This window comes from Catharus ustulatus, chromosome 4, assembly GCF_009819885.2.
Source record: "Catharus ustulatus isolate bCatUst1 chromosome 4, bCatUst1.pri.v2, whole genome shotgun sequence".
NCBI lineage: Eukaryota > Metazoa > Chordata > Aves > Passeriformes > Turdidae > Catharus > Catharus ustulatus.
The window spans coordinates 67,868,637-67,894,933 of NC_046224.1; the positions used below are offsets into that span (position 1 = coordinate 67,868,637).

A 26,297-nucleotide genomic window follows, 5' to 3' on the forward strand; every position below is an offset into this window, starting at 1 on the left:
ATTTGGCTGCACTTGTCATTGCACACATGGGGAATACAACCATGCCAGAGCTGAGTTCAGGGCAGTTTTGATCTCAACAGAAAGATTTCATAAATAGCAACAGATTGGATTGTCTAAAACTGTCAGAAAGAACAGCAGCATTGTCACTCCTTATTTTACCTGTGGGCTCATCAGTGTTGATTGGTGCAGCTGCAAATATTGAAGACCTACAGATCTTTGAGGATTGCCCCTCAAATAAGTGCAGCTATGGCCACTTTGGACAAGGATGGAAAAGCATTACCACGCACCCTATGTCTTTTGGCTCCTGAAAATGGCAAGAAACCTAATTTCCTTCACAGAATAATTGAAAGGAATGAGTAATGTCATATTATACAGAGCAAGCCAACTGCTGAAAACTACTAACACTATACATGACTCTAGCAAGGTCCTGCAAGACAGTTTACAGCAAGGGTTAACCATTCAAGAACCATTGTAATTCCCCTGCCATGTTTTTATACAACTTCTTTCATCTTTCAGGATCTCAAATCACTAAATGGTATTGTAAGTTCGTTGAGGAGAGCCACTGAATTCAGCATCAATGCTGAAGATTATGATGTGCAAGAATAAGGAAAAGAAGATTTCAGAAGTACCCCAAACACATCATTTTGAATGACCATTGCCACAAGGATTAAACAGGACACAGGACAGACCAGGCTTTGAGGTTTAAGGTATTATTCAAAACACTCACATAAGAAACACATTGATCCTGAGAGCCTTTAGAAGTGTAATGTGACACCTTTAAATCAACAACAGTGAGCATTCAAACAATAATATATAAAAAGAGAACCATGCAGATTTAAGACACAGAACAGCACTGAAAATAGATTTCAATTTTGGAATTGGGTCTGCTGTAAACAAACACACCCTGGTCTGCAAAGATTTCTAGGAAAACGAGAACAAGGTGGACAAATGTGAAGCATTTAGTCTTCAAATAGAAATAAACAGTAAATAATAGATGGCCAGATTCTTGTGTGCTTAATCCTATTCTCTCTATGAAAAGTGTGATTCAGTTGCAGGATAAGGTGTTATTTAATGTAACAGCATCAAAACTGCTTCTGAAAAACAAAATAATCTGTAAGGTACTTGAACTGCTTGTCAGGCAGCCCTACTCCAACTAATGCTGAGCATCTTCTTATCCCATTGACTTCTCCCAGCATGGGAGCTGGCAATCTACCAGAAGTATGCTGACACAGGATCAGGCAGCACCTAAGAAAAGAGCAGGAAAGTGCAGAAAATGGCTTTGAACCTGTGAACCCAGTTCAGTGTAAATCCTGTGTTGACATTACTGATCATAGAAGTCACTAGTGCTTCTTTGCACCAACTGAAAGCCAGATCTAAAGATTTGTGTGTTAGCTTGTTTTGTTTTTTTCGCTTCCACATACCATATACATTTCTATGGAAGGCTAAATATAGTCTGTTCCTTTCAGGCTCATCTGAAAAAGCACACCTATTTTAAAATTCAGATTTCTAAACATCGAAATAAGCTTTTTACCTGGCACAGTTTTTTCCTTTGGAGCTTACACTGTAGTTTTGTTTAATCTATCTAGAAGTTTTATCGTTGCCTGCTTGGATAATCCTGTGTGGAACAGCCTCAACACACCAAGAATTCAGAGAAGTGGGAACAGCATTGTTGCCCTGTATATCCCATGCCAGAGTCAGAACAGCAGCTCTGCATCTTCAGCCTAGTATGATTAACACCAGCTTGCCATTTTACACAGAAAACATTAGCTCTTCCAGCTCCTTGGATGGGTGAAATAACTCAGTAAGAGTTAGCTTCCCAGAATTACAGAGCTCCATCTGATATTGCAGGTGCATGGCACAAATGGAATTCAATTGGATTTCTATATATTCAGCATCTGAAGGTTTGGGAGCATAAATATTAACCTTTTCTCCATAACAATCCTATCCAAAGCACTGCACCATAGGAGGTCAAAACACTGGGCATAAACCCGCAATATGAATCCAGTTATTCCTTTTCTTCCTTTTTTAAAATTTTTTTCTTTTTAAGTTAACAGAGCTGTTTTTGTAAATAAATGTGAGAAGGCTAGGCACTCAGTATATTTTCTTTTCTAGCATCATAAGTGTCTGGCACAGACTGTATTATCCAGGATCTATCTGAAATCATCTACACCATTCCTCTGGAATAGCACCTGTGCCCTTGTGGCCTTGACTGGCTCTTACAATACAAATTTACAAATAGCTTTTCAGAATTACTCAAACATCCTTCAGTATGAGCAAAATCTGGTGTGTGACACAACTGCCTTGCCTTTATTTTATGATGATTATTACCACTCCCTGGCTTTTGGAGAGCTTTGTGTGTATCAGCATATTTCTTTAATATCTCAGATAGCCTTCAACCTTCCTGCCTTTTATACTTTTGAACCAGTTGCAAACAGCAAGAAAAACTACACAAACAACCACTTCACTTAGGATGCAAGAAAATTAATGCATCTAACTTAAGTTTAATGCTCTTCAACTCTATTTCTCCTCCCCTTGCCCCTGCCCCCAGGGGAGGTGGGAGGAATGGTTTAAATCAATAACCAAAGGCTTCAGTTTTACAAACTCCTGAGCCATTAGAGCTCTGAGTCCTCGGTGCATCAGCCCCAGCCTCCCCCACCCCTGCACACACACACGTAACACCTATAGAAAAGAAATGCTAGCAGCCTGGCATTAACCCTGCTCATTCGGTGCTCTTTACTTAAAGGAAAAACAATTAAGTGAAACCTTGAAGTAATCTCATTCTGCCTATTTAGCCTCTTCATCCCTCAATGTGTGGTTAGTAAGTGTTGCAATCAGGGGCTAAGGCCTGCTATCATTCGGCCTTAATTAAAAAAGACACAAGCAGTGGAGCTGTGAATTAGAAATGTAACAGCGCACTACCCCTGATTAATTCGAGGCTCATGTTGGATTAATAACTCCAAACAAAGAACAAAAGGAAATTGTTATGCGAATTGCAGTCCTCCCAGGCCAGACAAAGGTCAAATCACAGGATTTCAATTTCATCCGGAGTCGCTTAATCAACTCCCTTGGAAGGAAGACCATATGCAGTCCTGAAAGCTACCCATTGTAGTCGTGTTGTCACTGGACCTGAGAGACAGCACAGAGATAATCCCAGCTATTCTCCATCTTTTCTGTTTCTTTTCTTTTTCTTTTTTCCTTTTCCATTTTCCCCCCATTATATCAAAAGCCCTTCATTAGGGCTAAATGATTAAGGAATAACCTGAAGCCAGGACAGGATAGTATCTGTGGGAAAGTGGCTTTTGTGGCTGCTGCCCCATGGCAGCATCCTGACTCCCACTCCCCATGCAGCTGCAGAGGTAGCTCCTCACTTTGGGGGTTCCTCTGTGGCAGCATCAGAAGCCACAAACTGCTGTGCCTCCACATTACACCACACAGTCATTTACAACAAACAGCACTGGAGGGTGGGGGTGTAAAACAGGATGTTTGGGACACATTCACTGTGCTGCCTACATCTTAATGCAGAGGTCTTTTGGGGGTGTCAGCTGAGGAAGAAGGATATTACTAGTCTGAAACCCTATCTCTGACCAAAACTAAGCCACAAAGAGTAAAATCCCATATTTTCTTGCTTTCTCTCTTCAGAACAGCCCTCAGTTTTCACGATCGTGGATATACTGTCCTTCCAGTGAGCAGGAACAGAGCTGCTCCCACAGAACATGACTTCTCAAGTAACTCACATGGCAGAGCATTTTATATGGAACTGCACAGTTATTCCATATAAAGAATAAAAGGAAAGTTCAGGTCTACTTGGGAATCTGGCACCTCATGCCAAGAGCAAGCCTATAGAAATGTAAAAAGAGCAAGAAAGAAGCTTCAGGGTGGGGACCTGCAACATGGGATTCCATTCCCATCCTCACTGCCTCCTGGAAGGGCTCTGCCCATCAGCTTAGCAGCATCAGTTTGCCACACAACTGCCAGAAGCTGGTCCAGCCTGGATGAGGCAGCTAGATCCCTATTGTTTGTATACATTTCCAAAGGCAAGCTGGACTGTCTCATGGTTTGATTCATTGGCGGTTTTGTTTTATATTTTGTAACACAGCAACACAGTTTGGGACCAAATATACTGTCCCCAGGAATTGGTTCCAGCAAGAGGTGAGGAGTCAAGAACACTTCCCACCTTAATGTAAACCTCTTGCTTAACTCAAACAATCTCTACTGATTTACATGGAAATGAGATACAAAGACCCAAGCAACAGTTCTTTTTTAATCTTAAATTCTGGTTCAAATAATATTTTGTGTATTAATTCCTTGGTGTAGGATTGCTGACAAATGCACAAGGACTCTCTGAGATACCTTAAAGCCCAATAAAACTACATGAAACCTGGTACTAGTACCTGGCACTGAGCATCAGTAATTTCCAAAGCTGCAGACAGTGAAGAACAGGAGTTATGATTGGGATATTAAAATAACTTGGGAAATGCAAATGCAGATTCTGTAGAAATCTCTTACCTGTGTTAGGTGCTGGAATAAAGTTGCAGGTTGCTCAGTGAACTCAAAAGATGATACTGTTTTGATTTTCAGCTTGGGATCATCTCCATTCAATTCTGTCACAAACTACCCTTGGTCCTCTTTCGAAGGGCTGTTCACACAATTGCTGCCTCTGAATTAGCTGTTGGAAGGGAAGAAGTGGTTTGTGAATTGCCCAATTCTGAAGCCCTTTCCTACTCAGAAATATTCCAGTTTTAAATATTAACCCAATGCATGACTATTCAACTTCTCTGATGCTTTCCTTTTAAGTATCTGTACTCTCTAGCTTTACATATTAATTTCTTAGCATGCAACCAAAAAAATTAAGATGAAATACCTACTGTGCCATGGAAAAAGAGTCACATACTCAGAAACCCTTTTGCCTGTGTTATACCACATCATTAAATCCAAATTACATGGAATGCAAATCCTGTTAGAAATTAATCTTTCAAGCATTCTACCAGCTCCAAAATGTATTCAAAAAATAATTTTTGAAATCTGTTACTGTTAGAAGTTCAGCAACAAATTAACTTAGATGCACTAGCAGTAATTTTAGCTTCTTCTACTCTTCAGCACAAAAGTAACACGAAAGTTTTAAGTGTGCAGCTCCAGAAGTTTAGCCCATGTACTCATCTGGAGCAAGAACGAAAAAGAAGGAAACCTGAGCACATAACCCAGTAATTTCACGATTATAAGCCGCACTGAGTATTAGCCGCGCTTCTGGGTGCCAGCAACTTTTCATTCTTTGTCCATACATAAGCCACACCTGATTATAAGCCACACGTTACAATACAGAGTGTGATAAAAGGTATCTGTTCTATCACCATCTGTTGAGGGTGGGGGCAGTGATCCTTATCTCCATGGGAGATATTCTGCTAATGGGCCATCCATTGAAACCAGGCGGGGCATTGTTCTTTATCTTTTCACACCCCATCCTTCCTCCAGCCAGTCATTTTCTGCTAATGGCCATTGAGTCCCACTGTGGGACTGATAAAATTACTGCATCCCATTGGAAGTTGCTCCAGCCAGGGGGAAGAGCCCAACATTTCTTACCAAGATAAAAACAGAGGTTTTGGGACACTGAGGGAGCCCCTTTCTCCACTGGACTCCAGAGGAAAACCGGATTTCTCCACATCACCACGGGACCTCCAGAGGGAAACTGCACCTTGTACAGGAGCACTGCTCCAACTGAGCCACATCTGTCACTGCAGGAGGATGCAGCCACCATTTAATGGGACTGCTGCCAACACCCTGCCTGACGGGGTGTCAGGTTGTACTCTGACTGTGTCAGGGTTTGGGGTTTGTTTCTTTGTAGTACTGTATTTCTATTTTAATTTCCCTAGTAAAGAACTGTTATTCCTAATTCCCATATCTTTGCCTAAAAGCCCTTGATTTCAAAATTATAATAATTTGGAAGGAAGGGGTTTACATTCTCCATTTCAAAGAGAAGCTCCTGCCTTTCTCAGCAGACACCTGTCCTCCAAACTGAAACAGCAACTTTTCGTTCTTTGTCCGTATATAAGCCGCACCTGATTATAAGCCGCACTTTGGGTTTGGACCAAAATTTTAGTCAAAATGGTGTGGCTTGTAATTGTGAAATTAGGAGGACAAGATTTCCCTACCCATTCGTGTTAAAAGCTTGTAGCCTTCAGTCTAACAGGAGAAAGACTAGTCACACATTTTTCATGTATTCTAATTACTAAAGAGCAAATAAGTTTGTTTTTTTCCCAAGAGTGAAAGTATCACAGAATCATTTAGGTTGGAAAAGATCTCTGAGATCATGAAGTCCATCTGTCAATTTGACCATGGCTTTAAGTACCACATGCAGTCATTTCTTGAATGCCTCCAGGGACTGTGACTCTACCACCTCCTTGGCCACTTGGACAGTCCATTCCAATGTCTAATAACCATTTCTGTCAAGAAATTCCTCCTGATGTCCAACCTGGACCTCCCTTGGTGTAGCTTAAAGCCATGTTCTCTTGCCCTATCACTGTTGCTAGGAGAAGAAGCTGACCCACCTAGTTATACCTTCCTGTCAGGAAGTTTGAAGAGTGATAAAATCCCTCTGAGCCTCTTTTTCTCCAGGATAAACAACCCCAGCTCCCACAGCTGCTCCTCACAGTAGTTACTCTCTAGACAGCACACACAGGAATTTTTTAGGCTCTCACTTTAGAGCACTAGTCCCCAGGTCTGTGAGGTGACATTACTCCTCTTAACACAGGACATGCATCTCTCACTTATCAGTGAATTGTGTGCAACACAAGACAAAAGCAGATATGTTAAAAAATAGTTCACCACAGTGATGAAATACATCCACTGCTATTGTAATGCCACCAAAAAAAAAAAAACAAACAAAAAACAAGCAAAAACCAAAATCAAACCAAACAAACCCCAAAAAACAAACAAAACACTTGGGACAGCTCTCTTCTGCTTTCTACAGAAGAAGACAGTCAGGGGCATATGCTCTCTCCCAGCCCAAATGCCAGCACAGGCCAGGTATGCAACAGTTTCTACAGACTATTTTAGATGATAACCTACAAATCTGCTGAGGATGAGGAAGAAGAGAATTTATTGAAGTGGCTGCAGACCCAACCAGACCCCACTACTAAGTTTGGCACACACATTCTGAGTCTTGAAATCAAATTTTGCCCATCTTTGTAGCTCCTACAAATATTGTGGCGAAAAACAACTTCAGAGGAGCTACACCAGATGGGACAGGCATAGCCTAAAATATTCCCCATTCCACTTTAAGCACAACTGCCTCCCTCTCTGACACAGCTACACAGTCAGGTGGGACAACAAGGCAAGCCCTGGGTAAGCTATACCTGGCCCATATTCCCATGCAATCCCTCAAAACTGAAGGTGGTTTAGAGCCCATCCCACTTTCTTTGCTCCTCTCAGCTATGTCTAAAGCCTTATGAATTTTTATAAATCCCAAAGCATCAATAACAGGCAAAGCATTGAAAGCTGCCCTCAGCTTGACTTGCTCTTTTTTTTTTTTTTTTTTTTTTGTGGAAATCATCTCAGAGCTGTGTAACTGTATCTTTTAGCAAACAAACCAACACATTTCCCCGATTTTACTTGACATTTTTTCTTATCCTTTCCCTTTACTTAGGAGCTGCCTCTTTCTCTTCCTTTCCATTCAAACAAGCTGCCAGTGAGAAACATTGCTCCTCTGTAGCCCTTACCAAGTGTGAAAGAGGTTTCACATATCTTTACCTCACTGACCCTTCATCTCTTTTCAAATCACAGGTAAGAAACAACATTTTCTTATCTTGCTAAGAACTGGGAACACTTTCCACTTCTATTACAGTGTTCACCACCCCTATTAAACACTCTAAGAGCCTGCATGAAAAAAAAATATTCATAAATGTGGTAGTTCTCTGATAAATTCCAAGCAACCAGTTTTTCAGTGGATAGTATTCCAAACTGTACTGCTAGAAAGCAGCTGTGTCAAAAGATTAAATGTGATGGGATGTGCAGAGAAAACCAGTTATGTCAAGTCCATTTATCTCTCCCAAAGAAAACCAAACCAACCAACCAAAGACAATGTGAATTCTTCTATTCACCTTACCAAAATGCCATTTCCACTAGAAAGATAAAATCATGATGCAACAAATTAGGTCTCAGACGTGGATAATTTTTCCAAAGAAGTCCAGCACCTTTGTTTAAGCTCAACTTAAAGGACTGCATATCATTTCTAAGAGTTCCTGGGCAGTTGCTGCTCTCCCTCTTAGAGGTGGCTAACACAATTTCCTTGAAAGATACAGCTTTCCAAGATATAAAAATATTTCATGAAACAATTCTTTGTCTTTTAATTTTCAGCCAGTTTTAATAGTAATTATGGGAATTGCCAGTTATTGTTATAAATCTAGAACACAGCAGCAATTTCCTTGTAAAAGAATTTATAATATACTTTACCAAAAGCTTATCTAATTCTTCAGTACTATGATGAGATATTACATAAAGGAGTAAGACTAAGAGTCTATTGATGTTGTATAAATCTAGAAAGAAGCTCCAGAAGCTTGAAGGAACTGGATCCCATAAATAATTTCACCTTTGCCTTTTTTTAAATTTTCTTGTGAAATCTGTCTCCTTTGCTTTGATGCCTTTGATTGAAAGGCATTGTGTAAATGACTCACATTTGCACAGCTCTGAAACACAGGCACCAACAAAAGCCAAAACATACAATTTGGTGTATTTGCTTGCTGACTAAATGCTTTTCCTTGTATCTCTCTTTGCTTGGAGGGTAAATTGTTAGTTTCAAAGCTGAATGACTGCTTCAGTGAGTTGGGTAGCAGACTATTGGTACAGTGCAATAATTAAGGGATCTTAGTTCTTAAACAATGCTGATAAAGCAGAAATCCCTCTCCCTTTTTTCTGGATTACCTTTAGAACTGAAATCAGAGCACGTAAAATGAATAATAATTTGCACCTTCTGTGAATGATAAAAGATTGAATCAAATTTTAACTAGAGTCTATTTGTAAATCCCTCAGGATGACATAATTACTATTCAACACATACCCTAATTAGCTGTACACATCTATTTCATAGTATTTAACAGGTTTAAACAGCTTCCATTGTCTGTTGAATGGATGTTCCATTCTTATCAGAATGGAAACAATAGTGAATTTCCTAAACTGGAGGAAATTTGCTCACAGAAGTTAAGAAATTATCTAGAAATTATTGTTCCTGTAGTCAAATAGTTTTTGTTGGGTTTGTTTGGGTTTTTTTCATTTTTAAAGTTGTTTCAAATTCATCAATGGTACAAAGAATTGATGATGCAAGATGTAAATTATTGTTGCCGCTGCCTCTTTCCTTTTGATGAGAAAAGGTCATAGTTGCATTGTCTGGTATAAATAAAAATCTACTCAAACTTTTGCATAGAATTTGAAATTAATAGCAAACTAGGCTAGGACACTATTTCTTTCCTGGTTTGGATTACAGCATGGCCTCACCTCTAGAAAGCACTGCTGCTTTCATTGCTCCATCATGGATCAGAAATTTGGCAAGCCACGCCTACAGGTGAAACTGAAGAATTAGCATTTGAGACCTTGGTACTCATGTTGTGTAACAGCAGATACATGCTAAGCTGCAGAGGCTGTTCCTAAAACCAGTGGGATCTGCAGAACAATGAGGCTTGGTCAGTCATACAGCTGCCATGAGCTGAGGCTTGGTGCAAATCACAAACACAACCGTCCCTAGAATCAGAGAATCCCAGAATCCTACAGGTTGGAAAAGATCTCATAGGCCATCGAGTCCGACCATTATCCTAACATTGCCAGGTCCACCACTGAACCACATCCCAAAGTTTCATATCCATCCTTCTTTGAAATATCTCTCCAGGGATGCTCAAGCAAATGAGAACGATGGTGATGGTGCGCTGACACGTTTGCTTGTGGTACATTTTCATATTTTGTCAAACTGCCCCAAGTGAGATTAAAATGTTTGCTTAAATACTTATTTTATACTCTGTGTAGTTGCTTTCTGTTCTCCTAAAAGTACAATGCTAAAGACAGCTGTCTCTTCAGACAGCTCACTGTTCCCAGAGCCAAATCCAAATGCAGGTAATCAACACTGAGGGAAATGATGGAGGCTGAGCTGGGGGAGTGGGAAAAGCAGGATTAGAAGTACTTTGCTCGACACCTCATTTTTACTGGTTTTACCGGGATCACAAAGAAGCCAAGACCTCCATATCACAGTAAGGGAGCACTGCCAGAACCTAAGAGCCTAGGGAAAGGGAAACACCCCGCACACTACTCTGGCAGAGGAGAAACAACTTGAGGAGAAAGTCTGAAAGGTATTTTAGGTACTACCCCTCCCAACTACCCAAAAGTCATCAGACCAGACTTAAAGTCCTAAGATTTACCATAAACCATGATGCTTAGAAACATACAAACAAACAAAACCCCAAACTAACGCCTTCCAGTGCATTTGGGATCCTTTGGTTTTATCTTTCTCTTACTTCTCTAGGTTGTCCCATGTCATATTTTCAAGTTTTTCACTGCAATTCCTTGTAGCAAAAATGTAATTTTATTTTGTAAGTGGAGGTAGATGCTCTTACACGTTCATATTATCTCATAACAGGGCTTTGCAAGACTTGTTACATATTGTAAGCTTTATCATAAAATTGCAGACATTGTGTTGGGAAGCTAATCTGTTTTGCCCCTGAAACAGAACGAAGCAAAACAAAATAAAAATAAACTTATTCAGTTGGGAATACTTCTTGCTTCATAGTTATGTTTCTTCTTCTGTGTATGATGAAATTGTAAATGCCCAATCATTAAAAATTAAAAATATACGGATCACTCAAATGTATCAAACTGATCCCTTATCTGTAGGGATTGAGGAGGAAAATAAAAAGAGGGGTGTGGTATATATGCTAAGGTGTTTTATACTTTCACAGCTCCTGTCTTTGAACTTCAGTTTCCACCCTGCCTTGCTGTGGTCTCAGCTGAGACCCAACAAGACAAGGTAATAGTGTCCCAAACCTTTCTGGAAACTTTCCACTGTAAGTACTGGGAACTTACTGGAACAAGGAGCAGGCTGGGAGCACCATGCTCCTCTGCTTCCATCATGCAAACAAAGCAGGCTGCAGTCCTCTGTGCCAGCGCCTGTCCACAGGCAGCCCACTGGTTCCCCTTTGCCAGCATGCCACGGGAACCTCATTTGGAGGTGACAAAAAGCTGGATCTCATGTTGCTGCACTGCATATCTATCTTCAGGTCATTACCTGGGAGAAGAGGAAAACTATTCGTACTCTCCCCAGTAAACTTGCTCTCCTTAATTTCCCTAACATTACAGTGGAAGTTCCCTGTCTGCTTTGTTGGTGACTTGCTTTGTACTGGAAAAGTGGCAAATCACAGGGAGAAAAATGGTGCAATATGCAATCACTGTGTAGCATTAGCATAGTGCTGGATACTCTCTAATTACACAGAGTACTATCGATGTGCTGATAAAAATAATCATATTGATTGCTTATATATCCTATTGGAAAGAGAAGTAGTTTGAGCTCAGCCAGCTACAGAGGAAAAAAACTACAGGAGGCCAAAGAAGGATTTACAATTCTTTTCTACTTAAATGACATCAACTGTGAGGAAACATGCATTTTAATGGAGTACTGTATAGAAGAACTTTGTGAGAGTAAAAATGCCTGATAGTAGATCCAGGCGGCAAAACCATGAGATTTCAAGCATCATAGAAAGGATGGTAGTAGCAGCTTACACAGACCACCCAATATGGTCCATCCCTAGCTGAATCCTACTGTCGTACAATACTTATACTGTATTATATATTATTTGCATTATATATTATTTGCATTGCCGTATCCTCAGCGAGGCCTCCAGGAAACCCCACAGGAATATTTTCATGTTTGGTTGATTAGTTTTGCATCTGCATAAAAATATTTGCCTTGTTGCTTGAAACCTTGACTTCAGCATGGAAACGCACAAAAAGCAGGAAATAAATCTGATCTTTCTGCTTTCTAAACTCCAAGTTGATAAATTTTTAAAACAATTAACTTATAATTAAAAATGAAGTTAGTAATAAAAGAATGTCTTAAAATTACATTCAGTGTGGCAGATTTCTGAAAGCACTTCTGAGTTCTGCTGAAGCCCCACGTAACTGCAAATCTGCTGAGTAGTGAGCACAGGCATCTGAGCCAACAATACCCGTTCCAAATCTTAATTACCATATCTGTGGAATACCTGACTATGAAAATCACTTATGATAATACCTGTTCTGCATGGCTGTGGTTTCACCATGAAGACAGTAACATTGACACATGAAACTCCTTCTGTGGGTAACACTTGAAAAAAATAAATATATGTATATGCATCTCCAGAAGAAAGAAAACTTGACAGAAACATCAAGTTTGCAGTGTTGTGTTTACTAAACATGAAATATTGTAAGCAGACACATTGTCCCTACATAATACACTTTGGCACAATCACAGTTCATTCTTGTGTAAATAATTTGGGATAGCATTAGAAAAAATTGCAAATATGGTACTTAATTTTATTAAGAAAACAATTGCTAGCAACTATGGCAAAAATGGGATGGTAAATATTTCTCCTTGGGCCTTTCTGATAGTTAATAAAGATATTTTTTTGAAGCTATACAGTCAGGCTGAAGGAGACTCTATATCCTACAGTAGGTAAGGTAGGTACAACTAAAGTCAGCTAAGCTATTTGGCTTTATTAATTGAGGGAATCTAAAAGATGAATTTCTGAATTTTGATTATTGTGGACCTGGAATAACATCACTGGATGCAGAAATCTGTCAAACATGGAAGAAAGGGTGGAATAGATCAATATTTACCAACCATTTGTTTGGTGAGCTTGAGCTGACAGGCATTATTCTACACAAATCAGAAAAACCCACAAGCCATTCAGTGGGAAAGCATGAACGGCATATTTGGGATCTGCCAAGTAGAATATAGCAAGAAAAAAATTTGATCCTAAGTCCCAAAGTATAGCAGATCTGTGCCCTGATTAGCTTACATTCATCCAAACCTCCTTCTGTGCCCTGTGCTTAGATTAGGTTGTGCACACAACCTATTTTCTATTTATGCAACATCTGCTCTGCTTTGAGATTGTGAGCAAGAACATTTCCAGGCTCCAAAGCAGGATGAGATTACAGACTGGCAAACTGAGCTGGATAGAGCAAGGCCAGAGCCACAAAGATTGAAATTCAACTTTAGATTATTTAAGATTCCAAAAATGTCTGTATTTCCCATTAACATAAATGATTTCCCATATTTATATCTCCTTCCAGTTTTGAGAAAGAAAAGAAACAGAGTGCTTAATTAGTAGAAGTTCATCTAGTGCTGTTCTTTCACATGACCAGAGTGACAAATCTTGTGGCTATCATGTGTAGTGCCATAATTAAACCTTCAGCCCTGATTATTCAGACCTTGGAGAGTCATCTAAGCCCTGTCATCCAGACACAGTGATGTTCTCCTACCACTGGAATGAAGAGGGGAGTACAGGAGGAGAGGAGACCTCTGAGCACAGACTACCCAGTACGAAAAAGTTCACCTTGCAAGAGCATTGCGGGAACTGAGAGGGGAAAAAAGTGCAGTGGTGCTGAAACAGGGGGAGATGGCAGGGGTAACACATGGTCCCCCTGCAGACGACCAGTTCAAAATAAGGAGGGTGGCTCTTTTCCTAAGAAGCAATCAGCAAAATTTCTGTTAACATCTGCAGTAAAATAACAGTGGTTCCTGTGAAAACCATCTCTGTGGGCAGCCAGGCCAGGATTTGGTCTGCAGTAGCAACAGCCACTATGCGTGGAAGATCTGTTTAATCTGTTTTAATAGCAACAGGCAGAAGGTTAAAAATCTAACCAAGGCAACAACCTCAGGGTGACTAACAGGACCACAGAGCTGCTCTTACCTTCCTGCTGGACTTGGCTTTGCTGATTGCATCTCACACTCAGTGGCAAAGTACATGTGAACAGAGATGCTGCTGCTGCTGAATCGTGAACTTTAACAGCCCCACTGACACTCTGGGAGCCTATAAGCTCACAAAAATCCCTACCCCAGCTCAAATTCACAAGATGGTCAGAAAGATAGTGCTTCACCAGTTTGGGTTTCCAAATACTTTCAGCTGAGTTCAGTGGAATAATAGTTCACTAACAGACCTTAAATAAATAAATAAATACATAAATAAATCCCTTTTATTTGGCCATGATTGAGGGCTTCTTCCTCCCTTGGAGGAGGCTGAAACACAGGAATGCCATTCAGTTAGTAGGAACTGACTGCATCAAAAAGCAGCCAGGATTTCTCCCTCTCCCCATTCTTCCCCTCCCCAACACAATAGACCTGAAAACAAAAGACAGATTATTATATTAGGTTTAAGTATGCAGCCCATTCTCCATATACCCTTTCCTCCCTCCTCCCACCCCTTCTTCAGCACATCTGGTAACCATGTGTGGCAAGTGCTAATGAAGACTTTTCTGAGTGAGCTACAATTAGTTCTGACTGCTGTACGCCTCTCTCGCTGTACTGAGCATAAATACCAAAACAAAACAAATATCTTCCCTTCACTTTTCCTGAAACCTCCTGTTGCCCCTGGGATTCCCCTTCCTCATTTGCTGCTGAAGTAGAACAAAAAAAAAAATAGTGTAAGCAAATACTTTGAGGTGGTCTTCTGCCTGATTTCTTTTCTCTTTTTAAATCAGCATTTTATTCATTTTGATTGAACATGACAGGCAGGCAACAGTGTTTCTATGATCCTGTCTACAATTGAGAGAGAATTGTTAAACAGATGTCCATTTTTTTTCCTCCTAGCCTGGCAGTATTATACACATAGCAGTTTTATCTGCTTGAGCAGATCAAATTTGTGTGTTTGAGTGTGTTGCCATTTGGAGTGATTAGAATAAGCCGCACAGAGGCAAGATGTATTGTGCACAATTAAGCCCATCTCCAGACCGCACATTTTTGTTTACTCTTGGTCTCTCCTTTCCTCAGTCAAGCTACTAATAGAGCTGTTTCAAGTTTCGACAAGACCACATTAACTGCTGGTCTCCACATGAAATAGAATGTCAAACCTTGGCCTCTCCCCAAGATCTAAACACCAGCTTCCCTGTCCTCCTTTATATTTCTCTCTGAAACTGCCATGGCCCTCACCTTAAAAATTTCTAATGATTCCCCTCAGTCGAACTCAGTGCAATGTGAAATTGCACAGTGTGAGACTCTACATATTCTTTGTCATTTCTCTCAGCTGCGTCATGCAACGCGACTGCCACTGACCAACCCCTACTTGAAAGTATGTTCCCACTAAACAAACAATCCGGATAATTGTTGTGGAAGTGATGATATCTGCATACATCATATTTCAATTATACCTTATTCACTCAAAAAATGGCTATAACCCTCCTACGCCTTTTGAATGGCACTGTATATTGAAATGTAAAAAAAATAAGTTCTAAAAGCAGAACAAAAGCAAAAATGATGATTAAAAATACACATTTCTACTTGCCAAATGATTTCTCAGAGAAGATGGTAGGCTGGAGTAATGCAGGGAGCGGGGAATAAAAGCGGTTTTAATCATGGTTCAGATTAAGGAGTTGTATAACAATTGCTCTCCTTCCAGGCACACATACTGTAAACGCTCACTGTAAATGATCAGCATTAAAAGAAACAAAGTGCACCATGACGCATTTAACATAAAGACAGCTGCATATACATTAACATTTGATTAATCAAAGGACACTGGTTATCTTTCTCCCTGGCAATACCAGGAAATAGCACTTACGCACACAGGACTGACAGCCAAAACCAGGCTTCTCCCCTACCAATTTAAAGTGCATAAAACCCACTGTGGGGAAAGGAAAAATAAAAAAAGCACAAGACACTTTATAATTTGAGGGCCTCTTTTGGGACAAAAATTATTGCTTCATCTCCACATATTCTTGCTTTTCTCTGCACCAAGCAGGGAGTAGAGCAAAGCTGTGGCACTTCTAGCAATATTTTTCTATAAAACATTTTTACACTTTGAAAAAAGGCTAATTTTATTGGTAATGAATACCAGTAATAACTTAATGAGTCACTGCAGTACACACTTTGAGGAGGAGCCGGCGCTAATGCGTGAATAATTATTGATACAATTAAGTGCCCAACACTGGGCCTGTTAAACTGCTTCTGGCATGTGAGAACTCCTTAATGACTCCATGGCATCATACAATGACACTAAAAGGTTTTAAGGTACAGAGAGCTCCCTTTTGCTACTGCTAGGGATCCTTGGATCTCCAATCCATTCCCTGCCAGATAACGCTAAATTGGCAAGGATTTACACCCTGTGTGGTGTTTTGCCTGTTGCCAGGCTGAATAATTGCCTATTTAAAGATTTTGTAAACAGTAAGCTCACATTTTGACCTGCCTTGGGAGAGACTGTCTGGTCCAAAACTCTGCTGGGGGCTTCCTCCTTCCTAACAGTCACTCTGTGAGCCACGGCTGCTGCTATAAACCTGGCTGCTCCCTTCCCACTGATGCCTCCAAAGCAACAAGATGCTAGCAACACACCAGCCACAGAATCCTTAGCGTGGGAGGGATTAATCTCCAACTCACCTACAAAAGCTTTCTTGAAATTGGAAAAGAGTATTCAGCGCAAAAAGTCATGGAGTGAAACAGTTCCAAGCAGATTGGGCAGCCCCACCGCACGTGTACTTCCATCCCAAGACACTCAAGCCCCCTCAGCTCTATTGCACACACCCTGCTTCCCTCTTTTACAGCCTGTGCCAATGTACAGATGTCCCAAATCTCTGGCTCCACTGCGCATACCACACTTATCTGCAGCAAATACAGCAGAATCGCTGAAGATATCTGCAGATTTCCAGTAGAGTTATTTGCAAGGCAACATTATCGTCAAGAAAGCCATTAAAAAGTCACCTCTGGCAAATAACTCTTGACCATGTTTCACAAGAAGGATGCTTGTGTCCTCTGAATGGATGTGGTTGTCTGTAAGTTGGAGCTTCCTGCCAAGACGCCTCATCAGTGAGCTGGAGCAACACATGCACTCACACAAAAACTGACCCTTTTTTCTGAGATCCTGAACTCCCTCTGACCTTCCCCAAGCTATTCCAGCATGCATGTAGGTCCATGAGGTAGATGAACAAGCAGACAGACAGGACAAAGTATTTTATGTTAAAATCTGCACAGCCCAAGTACTGCACCAACAGAGCCGTCACTGAAGGGTGCTCAGGCCCCTGAGGAAAACGCTTTGCATTTTCTCATCTGCACAATGCAAACACAGATGCTTCCATATTTGTAGGGTGCTGTAGGCACATAACCATTTTGAAAACATGCACTATACTGGACGCAACAAAAAAGAACAGGATAACAGGGCTGACTTGAAAAATACATGTCCTGAATTAGGAACTGTTAAACACAGTCTAGTACTTCTTACACAAGAGAAGGCTTGGAAGTGAGATACCACTTCAAAAACTAAGTAGCTTCAATAATTTCTTTTTATTAGATAATGGTAGATGATAAACTCCAGTCCTTGTTTCTGACAGCCACCACAGGCCAACACCCAGCTTACTAAGACCCAGAGAAAAGCTACTGGGTCCCATGTCCCCCACGATGACACACCCCCACTGATGCAGTTCTACTAGATCTTCCACAACCCAAGGTCTTTTCTGAAACACCAGGAGTAAGCATAAGCTGGAAAGAAGATTGACATCCTGCATAATGAACTGAGGTGCTGCTACTTTTAGCTGCCTGAGTTCTGAGTAGAGGGGAACAGGGAGGTACCTTTCCCCATTGGCTGCCCCCCTATAAGTCACAGGACTTGAAAGGGCAGTGAGAGTTTCACTTGCAGCTGTATCATGCCAGCTCAATGGTACTACACATCATAAATGGCTCTTGAACTCTTGCCCTAACCTGCAGCAGAAATCAGCTGTTCTAACAAAAGCAGTCCTGCAAAGCCAGGCAGGGTTTGTGTTGGTGCATTGGAGCAGGATTTCACTGTCAGATGTCCAGTGCTGCTGGCACCCAGCCCAAGGAAACTCTCAGGCTACCCTTTTTTCTCTGTAATAAACCAAATGTGCAACAAAATATTGCCACATCCCATGTGTCTATTGACACAACTGGGACTTCAACCCCTATTTTGCTTTGTGTTTTTCAAATGGCTTTGTTTGTCTTAGGATAAAGCACACGTTCTGGTCTGATACAGGGACCAGCCACATTGGGGAACAGAGTCGGTGCATGCACTGGACACTGGGTCACTTGAGGACAGGACCCCTCCTGAAGTGCTGACCTGTGGCAAGAGCCAGAGAACCCTGAAACGCTTGCAGAATCAGTCCCCTTAAAGAAAGAAAAAGTCCTACAACTTGCAGCACAAAACATATATTTTGAAGTCAGCTGGTGTGAAAACTGCAGGGAAAAGGAATCAAACTTTAGGCTGTTGGTCATAGGTTTTTATAACATGGAGAAGAAAAAAACAGACATTGTGTTTGCATTCTATTTCTGGGCCTTTTAAGCTGTAACAGCATGAGTGGTATTTGCATCAGGAGTTACCATATATCATTGCAAGCAACATATGCATAGATGGAAAAAAGATGACGGCAGCAGCAGGTTCAGTGAAATCTCAGGATCTCTCTGTGATAGGGACCTGCTAAAGGTTTGGTTTTATTTAGCGCAGCTTAAAATGTCATTGGCATATGTGTTTCTCAATTAACACCAATTCAATTCACTCCAGAAGTGTTCTATTCTGAGAGCAGGCTTCAGAGTTTACAAAGGATCTAACCTGACATTTTAGCACAGGATATCCAGACCCATTTACAATAAGGAAAGCACACTATGAAGGTTAGATTTTTCTTCCATATTGTGTAATGATGCCTCTAATGATAAATACAAAAGTCAGAAAATCCTAGCAAACAATGTTGTACTGTGGAAATTTTGAGTCCCTCCATCCTCTGTGAGTCATTCATATCCCCCCAGATGAAATGGGGCCTTGCAGCAAATGCAGTTTCAGCAAGTGCATGGTTGATTTTCCTTCTTTGTGCCTTAATTGTGCTGCACATTTTCCTCAACTGATAAACTACAATCTCACCAATAGAATAAATGACAAAATATGTTAAAAAAACACAAAAGCAGACCCCAAACTCAATGAGAAGTAGTCAACAATCCTGAAAACCCTGGGCCTTATGAAAAAAAATTGAGGAGGGAAAGATTCACTGATGATGACTTCCTAAATGATAAATACAGATGTGCAACAGAATCCCAGAAACCAACTACTGAAAGGTTGAAGGATTATTATTAAACAAAAGAATGAATTAAGAATAGGCAAGTATCATTTCATATGAACTTTACACAGACCATATGAATGTCTACAGTCTATTTTAAAAGAGCACCCAGCATTATTAATATTGATTTTGGAATATACAATTCATTAGATGCAATGGGGCAAATTTATCCCCAATGAAAACAGTAACTTCAGAGAATCTGCATGAGACAAATACCTCTTTTCAGATCTAGTTAACTGATCTTTTATTCTGAAATCAGTGACAACAGAAACACTGGGGGGAAAGCATTCAAAAAACACTGGGAGAAAAGCATTAATATCAAGCATTTTTAGGTTAGAAAATACCAGTTTTCAACTCGCCTATTAGTTCTGTCCTGTTGTGTGTCCATTGTCTGCACTGAAGAAGGAAAACCAGCCCAGGTTTTTGGAGTTCAGAAGTGTATCACAGGGCATTCACACAAGAGGGCAGGAGTGTGATTTGAGGGACAACCTGAATTCGGTCTTAATTATCAATGTTTGGCTTTGCAATTTGCATGAACTTTCCTCCTTTTCTAAAGGAGGTAAAAGAAAAAAAAAAAAAAAAAGATAAAAGCTAAATATATTACATACAACTGCTGAAGCTTCCCAAAACACACATCACTGGCAAGGTTTAGCCTCTGCACAAATATGTACCCTTTGATCATCAGGGTATGAGCTGGAGTCTGGAGAAAATAAGGTAGAGTCTGATCTCCAGCCAGGAGACCTCAAAAGTTTTTGCCGTGTCCCAGCTACATTGCTGGGGAAACTCCACCTGATGCCAGCTTGGGGAGATAGGAAAGAGAAATTGGATGCACAGGGAGGAGGCTGGGAGAGCAGGTGCTCACCATCCTGCTCCAGCTGCTCTGGCAGGTCCGTGGATGTCTAGTTCAGCACGTGCTGCAGGAGGGGAGGTGGTTTGGTCCCAGCTGAGCTCAGCTGCTCCGACTCCCCCGTTTGACTGCTGCTCTGACACTGTGAGTCACTGCCTAGAAAATGACCATGAAAGTGAAACAGAGACTTTCATAGGTTTGTGTCATCACCAGGTTTGGACAGAGCCTCACGGCATGACAAAATTCTACTTCTGAAACCTGGATTTTCCTGGCACCACAAAGTTCTACTGCTAAAACTTGGAAATTTTTTTAATAACAAATTTTAAAGCAAATCCAAGGCAGAACAATCATTAAAGTTTTTTTGGTCCAACAGGATAACTTAAAACTAACAGAAGCAATCTAAAGGCATCAGAATTCTACTGTCTCTTGCAATAAATAATTTGGAATAATCTTTCCTTGTAACAACATTCTCACCTACACACTTGTCTAGAGCATGTGTGTTTGTATATACCCATATATATAAAAACACATCCTTGAATACAAACAGTTGGAAAGACTTCATCTTGAGCACAACTTGCCAGGAATTCTGGTATATGATGAGTTAAAATATTAACAGATGTGCACATTCAAAGTGAGAATTTACTTCTGAGTTTGATCAGGAATTCACATTGAACTGTGCTAGAGAGAACTCTGAAATTCAGCAACATTATCCAAGATGTTATTTGTTAAATCACAGGAAATCTTATGTTTCAGATTCTTCAATTCCTGGTTCCAATGCAAACTGGGAGTTGCTCAAGCTGTTTTGGTCCTCTGAAAACTTAACCCAAAAAACAGGACTCTCTCACCAGGCAGCCCAGTGGATATTCACATCACCTAACTTCAGGGTTCTAATTGCTCATGGAGTCAAGGGAAGTTCCTAGGATGGTTGCTCTGAAGCCCCCTTGGACAAGCCTGTCTCTATTGATTACACAGATGGCTTTAGCTCCTAATTTAGGTACCTAATGTAGATGAGGTTCCATGGTGTTATAATTTTATCCTCAAACCTTACTATAGCACACATCCTACAAGCTAACTCAGTCCCAAACAAGTAAGTTAAATTCAGATTTTTTGGTAAAAATGAGCCCACATGCAGATCTAGATGCCCTGCAGCTCTAAGAATCAAAGATCTTCTTCCAGGTGGAAGTATTTCTGACCTAGCTATAGCTTTGTCTGGAAATTTGGAGTATTTATAGCTTTATAAGCAATAAAAACTCTGTCCTTATTTGTTTATTTAATTGCAATTTATTTAATTCCAATTATATGGTAATTTTTATATCCTTTTTTTTTCCAGCCTTCAGTTATCACTACTGAAGAATTTTTATGTTATACTTCATAAGCAGCAGAGAACTTACAGAAGTATAGACACCTCACCTGGAATTTGCATATCATTCCCTACTGAAGTGTTACCTCACTTCGTTTTCCTCTCCCAGCTTATAAAACACAGCAGTGGGAAATGAGCAGACAAAGTCCTGTTAAAGCTGAAAAGAAAATCCTACCTACAATGGAATTAGAATCACAAAATCGTTTAGGTTGGAAAAGACCTCTGAGATCACCTACTCCAACTTTTGACTGAATGCCACATCCAGTCATTTCTTGAACACCTCCAGGGATAGGAACTCCACCACCTCCCTGGGCAGCGTGTTTCAAAGCTTAACAACCCTTTGGTGAAGAAGTTTATCCTGATGTCCAACCTGAACCTGCCTGAGCACAGCTCAAGGCCATTCCTCTTGTCCTGTCTGGTTTCCTGGGAGCAGAGCCTGACCCTCACCTGGCTGCACCCTCCTGTCAGGGAGTTGTGGGGAGTGAGAAGATTCCCCCTGAGCCTCCTCTTCTACAGGTTAAACACCCCCAGCTCCCTCAGCTGCTCCTCATCGGACTTGTGCTCCAGACCCTTCCCAAGCCATTTCCTTCTCTGGACACACTCCAGCCCCTCAACATCTTTCTTGTCCTGAGGGGCCCAGAAATGGACACAGGACTCACGGTTTGTTCTCACCAGTGCTGTGTACAAAGGGATAGTCACTTCCCTGGACCTGCTGATCACATTATTTTTGATAGATCACATTGAATCTGGCAGAGGGCATGCCTATGTGCAACTTCTCCATTTGTGCTGGATGTACAGCATCTGAAAGGGTTAAAAGAGAGAGGAGAGCTTTCAAGGATACCTGCAGGGTGTGCTCAGTTCATTTTGAAGACATGTTGTTCTAACACTGGTTGAGTGTTTTGCTATTTGATATCCTGCTAGACAGTTCTGTGGCTGGAGTTGTGTCAGATCAGTTAAGCTTTCTGTCAAGATGTTTCAGCCAGCATCAAACCCTGACCCTGCACAGGCCAGCCCACAGGACAGGCTGTGGTAGGACTGCACTGAGCACAACCCTACTGCCTTCACCCTGCTCAGGCTGTCCAGGTGAGGGGACAGCTCCATGCACACTGCTGGGAGCGTGCTGTGCCCCGTGGGACACACTCACCACCTCCACACCACATCACCACCGCCACAGAGAGCACAGAGACTCGTCTGCTACTCACTCATGCACTGCTTGCCTTCATTTCTAGCCTAAGTTACTCCTGCTCCAAACAGCCCCTTCCTTTTCCTTCCTTTTGTACTTTCACATCTTTACATGCTGCCTTCTGGGGAAGTTTTTTTGTTCTATTTAAATCAGATGACAGGAGACAATATGCTCTCCTCAGGGCAGTACCTAACTATCCTCCCAGTCTTTTCTCCACCTATTTGATATATCACCTAAAAATTGACAGATTCTCATGGAATGCCTCACAAATATCCCACCCCAGTACTGAATTAATCTAAATATATTTCATGCTACAAAGCTTTGCCTCTTCAGTATGTTTTTAAGACCTGTTTCGAACTATCAGCTCTTAAAGCTGAGATGTTCAAATATTACCTTTGTCCATAATAAAACTGCCTGCTCTTTGCTTCCTGCCTCTTCATCCCAAAGGACTTTTTTTTGGCACATTCTAAAGTAACTGCGTCTTCTTAATGGCCTCCTGTGAAGAACTTTATACAAAGCATTACAGGACTTAAATAAATCATATCCCCAGTTGTTCCCTGACCACTATTTTACAAATCCTTCCTGTGAAGGAGGAAAGCCAATCTAATTAGTTAATCTTTGTGCAGTACTTTGAAGAAGAAAGTGCTGTCTTGGAACATTCTTACATCACCTGTTGCATTGCTTTCAGTTCAGTCTTCAAAACAGATGAGGATCCAACACCAGCCCCCCTAGGAACCATCCCAAAGAGCACTGCGAGCCACCCTCACTTTCTGCCTCATCGGGATGCTCCTCAGATGAAACCACTCTCCACACACACATCCATATCCAGAAAGAAAATATAATGCCCTTCAAGCCCTAACTGTGTGGTTTGTCTGTGTACTACAAGCCTTTTTCTGTGAATAAACACATGCTCAAAACTCTCACTGGTTTGAGAGACGATCAGGAACCCTTTACCCATGTACTCAGTAATATTCCCTTCACCAGCCATGCTGGATGAATGTCTGACTGTTGGGACAAAGGTGCGGCAGTACATGATTTTGAGATTTTCATGGCTCTGCAAACCAGCAAGAGAGTTACTGAAATACAACAAATACAACAAAAGTAGCAAGAACTTCTCATTCTGTGGCCTGGAAGAGAGAGCTTGCTGAAGAAGTAAGCCAGAGACAGATCGGCTCTCTCTAATTTACAACACGAGGTACCAATTACATAAATGAATCAAGGGACAATTAATATCTTGTACAGTAGCAGGAAATTCAGGTCCCACTTGTGCGGCACATGGCCGGGGTTTGAAAGCTGGCTAGACCCCATGTCATGAGGTTTTTATTGCTGAGGAGCTGGTGCTATTTCTCTTTCATCCAATGCCTTGTCTTTTTGTTTTCTGTTTTTTAGTGAGGGTTTGTGGTTGTTTCTAACCCATATGTCTCTAGTTTTGAGCCGCGTGGTTTGCCCCCTGTCTCTCATCATTGCTTTTGGCCCAGTTTCCTGACAGAAAATGCGAGATTTATTTTGTCTGGCCTGAACTACATTGTTCCTTCCTGACTACTGGTGTTACTTCACTCAAAATAACACAGCTTTGTGCTTATTGCCTGTGCAAGGTCAGAGCCTGAGGGGTATAGGCACATTTAGGAGCAATGGTGAAAGAAGGGGATAAGGTTTCAGGGCAAGAAAAGAGACTAAAAGACAAAGGGCAGATGGAGAAAAAGGTAAGAAGTTAGGACACGATTTAAAAACTTTTGGTTCGGAGGAGATCCCCTTCAGACAGCAATAAACTGAACTGCTGTTACAGAATAACTCTTGGATATAGATTCAAGCTAAGCTACTAATGCTAACATCACCATATGAAGCAGGATATTGTCAGGTAATTTTTACACAAATTTAAGGAGGAGAAAAGTTACCAAAATTGATGCAAGTAATTTTAAATATGTTGCTGAAGTTTTTCAGTCTTTGGTCACTTGGCAGAACAAGTAGCACATGAACATGGAATGAATCTGTGGTTCAGAGCAAAACAAGCTGAATGCAAACAAACATACAAATGCTGAAGACCAAATATCAGTTCTTAAATGAATTATATTTGAGTTTCTTTGGTGCTTGTAGAAGGATTTGTAAGTCTTTGCCTGGTATCATTAAGTACATAGTGAATGAACTTGTGAAATTTGGGGCAGGAGCTGTGTTAGGCATTGCTGTGCTGCTGAAACCTGTGGCACTCAAGCCTAAACCAAGAGCAGAGCAGCCTTGTAATAAAACAGTTTTATTATGGCCAAAAATAATATTTGAGCACCTCAGCCGAAAGTTGCCAAACAGCTTTTTGACTCAATAAAGGGCTAAATAAAACCCATCTCTCCCCATTTACCTGATCTGAAATGAATACAGAGCAACAAAGCAAGCTAATTATTCAGCCAGCAGAGACACATACCTTGCCAGCATCCCAGCCTGCAATGCATTTACTCTGAGTGGGATATGCAGCTCTAGTGTCCCCACACACTTGCTGTTATCCTTGAAACTGGACTGAAGGAAGTTGTTCACTACTTCAGTTAAGCACAAGGGTAATGGGCACTACATCCAAACACTAGAATACTTTTCTCACACTAAAGTCTTCATCTTGAGGCTGATCTCAAATTTAGTTTTGTAGGAAAATTTTGACAAACTAATTCCCACAGCATTTATACCCGTGATAGCTCAGGAGAAACTCAAATGCTTGCTGAAAGCCTGCAGTCACTACATAGCTACTAAGCAGCAAGTCTACAGAGATTCAAATGTCATTGGAGTACTCTGCAAGTTCTGACGCTTTTCTGACTTTGACCAGCCAAAACAAATTGTTCAGAATGGAGACAGGAGCCTGGGAGAAGGGAAGAATGGCTTTTCAGAAAACCTGAACAGAAACTGCTAGCACTGAAAGTCAAAAAGCAGTCCAGGCCCTTCTGCTACCTCAAACACTAAATTACAGTAATTTCACGATTATAAGCCACACCGTATTATAAGCAGCAAGTTACAATACAGAGTGTGATAAAAGGTATCTATTCTATCACCATCTGTTGAGGGTGGGGGCAGTGATCCTTATCTCAACGGCAGATATTCTGCTAATGGGCCATCCATTGAAACCAGGCAGGGCATTGTTCTTTATCTTTTCACAACCCACCCTTCCTCCAGCGAGTCATTTTCTGCTAATGGCCCATTGAGTCCCACTGTGGGACTGATAAAATTACTGCATCCCATTGGAAGTTGCTCCAGCCAGGGGGCAGAGCCCAACATTTCTTACCAAGATAAAAACAGAGGTTTTGGGACACTAAGGGAGCCCCTTTCTCCACTGGACTCCAGAGGAAAACCGGATTTCTCCACATCACTGGAGGGAAACTGCACCTTCTACAGGAGCACTGCTCCAACTGAGCCACATCTATCACTGCAGGAGGATGCAGCCACCATGGAATGGGACTGCTACCAACACCCTGCTTGATGGGGTGTCAGGTTGTACTCTGACTGTGTCAGGGTTTGCAGTTTGTTTCTTTGTAGTACTGTATTTCTATTTTAATTTCCCTAGTAAAGAACTGTTATTCCTAATTCGTATATTTTTGCCAAAAATCCCCTTGATTTCAAAATTATTATAATTTTGACAGAGGGGATTTACATTCTCCATTTCA

General features: G+C 41.1%; 1 protein-coding gene across 2 annotated transcripts in view; it reads right to left on the reverse strand.

Moving 5' to 3' along the window:
- Window positions 1-26,297, reverse strand: part of SOX5 (SRY-box transcription factor 5) — a 624,352-nt gene that overhangs the window by 329,419 nt on the left and 268,636 nt on the right. For both annotated transcript variants that reach the window (XM_033057697.2, XM_033057698.2), the window contains exon 3: window positions 4,507-4,666. The gene's annotated coding sequence lies outside the window, so the exon portion shown is untranslated. The remainder of the gene's footprint in view (window positions 1-4,506; window positions 4,667-26,297) is intronic.